This window comes from Giraffa tippelskirchi, chromosome 4 (assembly GCF_054371585.1).
Source record: "Giraffa tippelskirchi isolate mGirTip1 chromosome 4, T2T-mGirTip1v1.2.pri, whole genome shotgun sequence".
In the NCBI taxonomy this organism is placed as follows: Eukaryota; Metazoa; Chordata; class Mammalia; order Artiodactyla; family Giraffidae; genus Giraffa; species Giraffa tippelskirchi.
Window position 1 is genome coordinate 54,527,637 of NC_137278.1, and position 7,638 is coordinate 54,535,274.

Consider the following 7,638-nt stretch of genomic DNA (forward strand, 5'->3'; position numbering starts at 1 on the left):
GAAGAATTGGATTGACTGGAAAAGAACAAGAAGGAACTTTCCAGGAAATAGAAATGTTTTATGTCTTGATTGGTGTAGTGGTTCCACTCTGTAAATATATGTCAAAACTCATCAAACTCTATAGGTTAGATCTGAGCATTTCACTGTGTATAAATTATACCTCAATAAAGAAGATTTTTTCTAAAAAAATCAGGCTATTCCTCAAATGGTCTAAGAGTGAACTTGGGAGAACTGTGTCCTGAACATTTATGGAGACATCAAAGACCTTTGAGCTGGAGAGATGGTTGAGAACGTGGTCGGCAACCAGCTGGAAACATTTTCATTTTGTATCATCAGTTAATCATTTAGGAAAGGGTTTTCCAAAAATGGAGAATGAGGCCCATTCAATTAGTTTCTTAAAATAATTTTACAAGTGAAAGTGTTAGTCGCTCAGATGTGTCCGACTCTTTGCAACACCATGGACTGCAGCCTGCCAGCCTCTCTGTCTATGGAATTCTCCAGGCAAGAATAATGGAGTGAGTAGCCATTTCCTTCTCCATGGGGTCTTCCCAACCCAGGGATTGCACCTGGGTCTCTCGAATTGTGGGCAGATCCTTTACCATCTGAGCCACCAGGGAAGCCCCTAATTTTACAAGTGGACCTCAGTAAATTCAAATGTCATTACTGGTGACTTTTATGTCAAGGCCCCATGGTGCTCCCTTGCTGAGGACCAAGATAGTCCAAGCCCTCAGGCCTGGGGCTTGGAGAGACCATGACAATTGGGTTACAGCCCCACATGATCCATGAGATTCTGAAGATGCCAGAGAATTGGAGGATCCTGTTAGCTGGGGGTCAGGGAGCCCCGAGTGAGACTCCGCTCTTCCAACAATCTACGTTGGATTCTCCAGGTGAGAATACTGAAGTAGGTTGCCATTTCTTCCTCTAGGGGATCTTCGCCACCCTGGGATCTAACTGGTGTCTCTTACATCTCCTGATTTGGCAGATGGGTTTTTACCACTAGGGCCACCTTGGAAGCCCCAATCATCTACGCTAACCAGTAACTCCACACCAGCCCTGCCAACACTCAATAAGAGAGAAGCTGTGCAGTGACCTTGTCCAAGGTGATGTGTGGTCTGTGTGTGTGTGTGTGTGTGTGTGTGTGTGTGTGTGTGTGTGTGTGTGATGTGGGGAGTAATATAAAAGTTTCTAAACTGTGTGCCATGGTTATGGTATGGAGGTGTGGTTGTGTGTAGAGCCTGTGTAGACCTGTAGAGTCCAAGGTCACTTGGACAAGGTGTTTGTTGCCTCTCCTCAGATCTATCTGGGTCCTCAGGCTCCCAGAACAGGTTGTTCATTATGATACTCCCATGACCAAAATCCTTTTTAATCCCTGTGCTACTGTCACTGTCGGGAAAGGAGAAAATCTCCTCTGGGCTGAAGGCTTTGCTTTGTCTGATGTGGTCTGAGACTGACTCAGGCCTTAAGTTTTCCTCACAAGCTCTCTAGGGCAAGTTCTTTTTGGCAAAAAGCTATACTGAAGAAAAAAAACAAAAACAAAACCCCAGCATACTAACAAGAAACAGTAGAGAAGCTACAAAGGAAACTGGGATGTCCTTTCTCTCCTTTTTTGTCAAAATGTTCTTGCAGAGGTAGGGAGCCCACCCAAGCAGGGGGACCATCACTGAGTGCTGTCAGTTGCTAGGTGGTCCCAGCCAGTCTCCTGTTCAATCAGCCTCCTGGAATGATGGTGTACAACTCACTTTAAGGGCTTGGCTAAGAGACGGCTCCCTCCATTCTTTTTTCCCCCAGACTCCATCTTCGCAGTCCCATCCAGAACGCAGGTCCTTGTACACACAACCACACCTCCATACCACAACCATGGCACACAGTTTAGAAACTTTTATATTACTCCCCACATCACACACACACACACACACACAGACCACACCTCACACACATACAATGTGTATCTAGACAAACACACAATCTTGACTCTTGTCGAGTTGTTCTGGGCAGGAACTGAGTCGGTACTAGCTTTTGTATTCCCACAGTGTGTTTCTCAATCCCCAAGTCACAAGGAAACATCACCGGAGTGGATTGTTCATCTCCCCATCTGGACCATGAATAATCTGCCAATGCACACAGATGATGGTATTTTAGGCAATAGTAGACAAGCTGTCCTTTCAATCATTCAACCCAATCGCTCCAGTTCCGTATCATCCTGCCAACGACCACGGTCACTGGTAGAAGAAACAACACACTCAGCTAGAACACACCAAAGTGCTATTATCGGTTGTTAAGGTATTGAAATTATTCTATACTGGTTGCCATACACCTGCTGTCCTGTTCCACCTGAAGGCCACATTCCCTCAGCTCTGGCCCCTCTCCTGGGCTCCCCACATTCAGCAACTAAAGGGTTATAGCTTTGCATAACAAGGGAGCCCCAGACTCTGGTGTTGGGTTGTGTTCAGCTGGGAGTCCATGATGTATCTGTTATTCGTATTCCCGTTATTCATTCCCGTTCTCAAGGAATGGGTGAAAAGTAGCTTTGCCCTCTTTTCGGTCTCTTATGATTGTCAAACATAGATTGTTTATGTATGGATTAAGCCCATCTCTATGAATGGCGCCATAGGTGGATACTCAGTCGGATACCGCCCAGAGTCCCAGGAGGGACTTTTACCTGCCAGACCTACTCTCTAGGTGGGGCAGACTTGGGGCACAGAAAGCGCATCCAGTCCAGCAGACAAACGATGGATCTGGGGGCGGAGGTGGCTGGACAGCAGCAGGCAGGCTCTGGGCCAGCAGTCAGCGCCAAACAACAGTGAGCCCCATTGCCAGGCTGAGTGCGCAGGAACCCAGAGAGCCTGCAGGTGGTCGAAGATGGAGAGAGGGCGGGGACTGACAGTGAGGGAGGCGGGGCCAAGTAGTCATCGGTTATTTCCTTCTCCAGCAAGTACCTATGGGACACCTATGTGCCAGGCACTGTACTAACCACTCAGGATACTTAGGGAGCAAGATTAACCCCTGAGGGAAATGTAGGCAGCACTCATGCTAACTGCAGGGTAGACAGAAATGTAACAAGGCAATTCCAGGGACTTCCCTGGCTGTCCAGTGGTTAACATTCCATGCTTTCAATGCAGGGGGCCTGATTCCACCCCTGGCTGGCGAACTAAGATGCCTCATGCTACTCGGTATGGCCTAAGGGAAAAAAAGGCAATTCCAATCCAAAGCGATGAGCCCCACAATAGGGGAAGTGCTGTCAGAGCCCAGAGTAGGTACACTAATTCAGACCCAGAGTGTTCAGGAAGTGCTTCTCCAGAGGGCATATGGTCTAAGCTGAGACCCTGACAATTGGAAAAGTTGTTCAAATAAATTCTTTTCTTACATATAATTTTATTTATTTATTTATTTATTTATGGCTGTGCTGAGTCTTTGTTGCTATGAGAGCTCTTCTCTAGTTTCAGAGAGCGGGTGCTACTCTCTATTTGCCGTGCATGGGCTTCTCATTGTGGTGTCTTCTCACTGCAGAGCACAGGCTCTAGAGCACACAGGCTTCAGTAGTTGTGGCTCCCAGGCTCGAGCACAGGCTCGATAGTTGTGGCCCACACATGGGCTTAGCTGCTCCAGGGCATGTGAGATCCTCCCCATCAGTGATCAAACCTGTGTCTCCTGCACTGGCAGCAGATTCTTTACCACTGAGCCACCAGGGAAGCCCCTCAAGTAAACTCTTAATGAAGAGGAAGGATCCGTATGTGCAAAGACCTGGAGGCAAGAGACAAATGGGTTTATTCAGAGAGTGGAAAGGAATTTCTCAAATCTGAATGCTTGGAGCACATGACAGCCAGGGTAGCCCACGAGGCTGGCGTGGATCAGGAGGGAAGCACGCGGGCAGGCAGGTTTCCAAGGGCAACAGAGTGAGTGAGTCAAGTGCAAGGGCTGCAGGATAAGCCTCCTAGCTGTGTGATGTTTGGAGGGTCATTTGACCTCCTCAACCTCAGTAGAATGGTTGCAATGCTTACTTCTGCAGGATGGAGACAGATAATGCATGTAGCACACCTAGAACTGCATGGCATGTGATGTGTCCATTCATATCAGCCATTACTGGGCCCCTAAATCCCAGGTCAGGAGTGGTTCCAGAAAGGGGGAACAGGCTGGGCCTGCAGGCCTGGACTTGCAGCTAGTCAACAGGCTGCTACCTTAAAGAAGCACTCAGTGTCAAATTAAAAATACAGGTGCTCCAGTGGTTAGGATTTCTGCGAGCCTGGGTTCGATCCCTGGCTCAGGAATTAAGATCCCACAAGCTGTGCAGCCAGTTCAAACATAAATAAATAAATTAAGAACACATTCAACACAATCACCAGGATAGGTACAATGCTCTTTCAAGTAGCATTTTGAGAGCAGCAATTAATTTCCACAGTTTGGCTTGCCGAAGTCTTATAACTTTTCCTGTGAAGGAAGCACAATGTCCTCCTTTTTAGAGAAAAAAGACTTTTCACCTGGAGAGTCCATGGCCTGGAGTGGGTCAGTTTCTCTGTTCCCTTCATCCTACCTGGACCCATAAGCTCGATGCCCCCTGCCACTCCCCTGACACTGTGCCAAGCCAAGTATGAGAATAATAACTCCTCCCTTTCAAAGGACAGTTTTTTGAGCAATCTGACTGTAGGCACACCTACTGGCCCTTAGGGCTGCTTCCTAGAGGGCTCATCAACCTCCTGGGAGGTCCCCAAGTCACCAGGACGCGGCTGGGTGTTGGGTGGATGCACGAAGGATGGTCACTCCAGCTACAATCTGACGTCTCCTTGTTAGGGCTGCCCTGACCCAACAGCTGCCCTACGTGCCTTCCAGCTGGGTCTGGCACATGTCAATCTGATCTCAGCAATCCTTTCAAGGAACAGCATTCTTGGCCCAGCCCTTATGAGAGATTGGGGTATAATTCTTTCATGTATTAGTTTTCTCTCCCACTTTAACTCCCTGGAGTGAGGAACTATGTCCTCTGCTTTTCTGCTGTGTACCTGACCCCCAGCATAGTGCTAGACACTTGAGGTTACTCAGTAACCCCTTAGTAATTATACACCTATGATGAACAAACATACCTAGGTAGGTGTGTATTCCTATGTCATGATGTCAAGGGCAGTTCTCAGAAGGTTGTCTGAGTACTGTGAAAAATGAGCAAAAAGAGCTGGACTTGGGCAGTTGTTTCATAGTCTTGGTCAGGATGGGTCCATACAAAGAGGATTTATTGTAAGGCTTCCTTGGTGGTTCAGTGGTAAAGAATTTGCCTTCATTGTAGGGAACCTGTGTTCAATCCCTGGATTGGGAAGATCCCCTGGAGAAGGGAATGGCTACCCACTCCAGTATTCTTGCCTGGAGAATCCAATGGACAGAGGAGCCTGGTGGGCTACAGTCCATGGGGTCACAGAGAGTCCACAAGACTGACTAACACTTTCACTTTCACGATAACCGCAGGGAGCACATCTGCTGGAGCCAGAATTCGAATCTGGTGACTATTTCCTCCACCCACCCCCCACCCCCTCCCACAACCCCTCTCTCCCTGAGTTCTTTCATCTCTACTTCAAAGTTGAGAATTTTTCTGCAGGCTTTGGATATCTCCTGCTTTGCAATAACTCATTGTTTTGGCGTTATCGTGCTACCCCGAACAGCTTCAACCCTGCATGATCTTACAACTCCTGTGGCCCACAATATAACACAATAGGTTGGTTTCTGTGTCTCTTACTGTGAATGCCCGAGAATCTAATTGGCTCAGCTTGGATCAGCTCTTCCTTGTGGTCTAATTAGTTATGGCCAAAGGTGGGTCTCCCGGGAAAACATGGTCACTCAGGCTGGCCCCACCTTTCTGAAAGGGTGCAGAGTACCTCCCAATTAAAAGGTCTTTGGGGATTACACATCCCAAATCTGCTGAACACACCCAATTCCCAACCGTGCAAGAGCCAACAGTAAACTCTTCCTCCACATGTACATTGGCCCAAGGTCGTTCATTTTAAAAAGGATTTGGGGAGCTGCCCACATAGGGCTTCCCTGGTATCACAATTGGTAAAGAATCTGCCTGCAATGCAGGAGACCCTGATTCGGTTCCTGGGTCAGGAAGACCCGCTGGAGAAGGGAAAGGCTACCCACTCCAGTATTCTTGGGCTTCCCTTGTGGCTCAGCTGGCAAGGAATCCACCTGCAATGCAGGAGACCTGGGTTCGATCCCTGGGTTGGGAAGCTCCCCTAGAGAAGGGAATGGGCTACCCACTCCAGTATTCTGGCCTGGAGAATTCCACAGACTGTATAGTCCATGGGGTCGCCAAGAGTTGGACATGACTGGACAACTCTCACTTTCACTTTTCTCTACCCCCCACAGAATATTTAAGGCCTGGAGGAAGAGAGGAAATTTTGAAATAGAAGAATCCTGATCTCTGAAATCTGTTTCTAGTGATAGAGACTCAATCACAATCACACAGTGATTGAGTCAAACGTTTACCTTTGACTAGGTAAAAGTTAGACTGTGGAGTAATTTTAGGGGCAGGAACGTGGGAACACAAGCTTGAAAAGTGAGCCAACAAGATTGGATCAAAATCAGCAGCTATCTTCAACCATCAGATTGGCAAATATTAAGAAGAATGACAACACCCAAGTTTGGCAGGTTGTGAGTAAACAAGCACAGCCATCTACTGCTGATGGAAGTAAAAAAAAAATGGAGTGATACTGCTGTAGGGTATCTGGCAGTCTCTACCAAGATCATAAATATGAATCCCACCAATCCTAGGTCCAGGAAATATGAAAGCCACAAAGTGTTATAAGGCAATGAGGACGTGTGGATGGCTTTGATGATATGAGCCAACACTCAGCAGGATTTATACCCTTTCTACTGTGTAATGACTCCTCTCCTAACCCCGTATCAATAGCATAACTGAGACCATCAATAACTTTTCCTGATTAATTGTGCCTTTCTCAGATGAAAGCAGGACATGGGAGCAGACAAAGCAAATAAGACATAAACCAACTATCCTGAGTTAATAACTGTACTCTTTCCCATTGGATTTAGACACTACCTCAGAATCATTCTCAGTATAACCTACACGGTCCTTCCTAATCAAGATACAACTTTTATTCCATTTTTTATTCATACCTGCTTGCTCCACCCATGTCCACTGCCCTGTTCTCTGGACAACCCTGTGAGATTCCTCAAGTCAAATGGCACTATATTTGTGAGGCTATTTATTCTCTTTTTTCTTTCTTTTTAAAAAAAATTATTTATTTTTGGCTGCACCGGGTCTTCTTTGCTGTTTGCACTGGGTTTTCTCTAGTTGTGGCGAACGGGGGATACTTTCTAATTGCAGTGTTCAGGCTTCTCATTGTGGCTGCTTCTCTTGTTGTAGAGCACAGGCTTCAGTAGTTATGGCTTCAGTAGTTATGGCTTCAGTAGTTATGGCTCTTGGGCTCCAGAGCATGGGCTCAGTAGTCGCAGCACATGGTCTTAGTTGCCCCTGGACATGTGGGATCTTTCTGAACCAGGAATCAAACCAATGTCCCTGAATTGGCAGGCGGATTCTTTACCATTGAGCAACCAGGGAAGCTCTCTCTTATTTTCTTTCTAACCAGTCAAGTGGGCTCAATGCTGCTGATCAGATTTTCAAGTCATTATTCAATTTTCCCT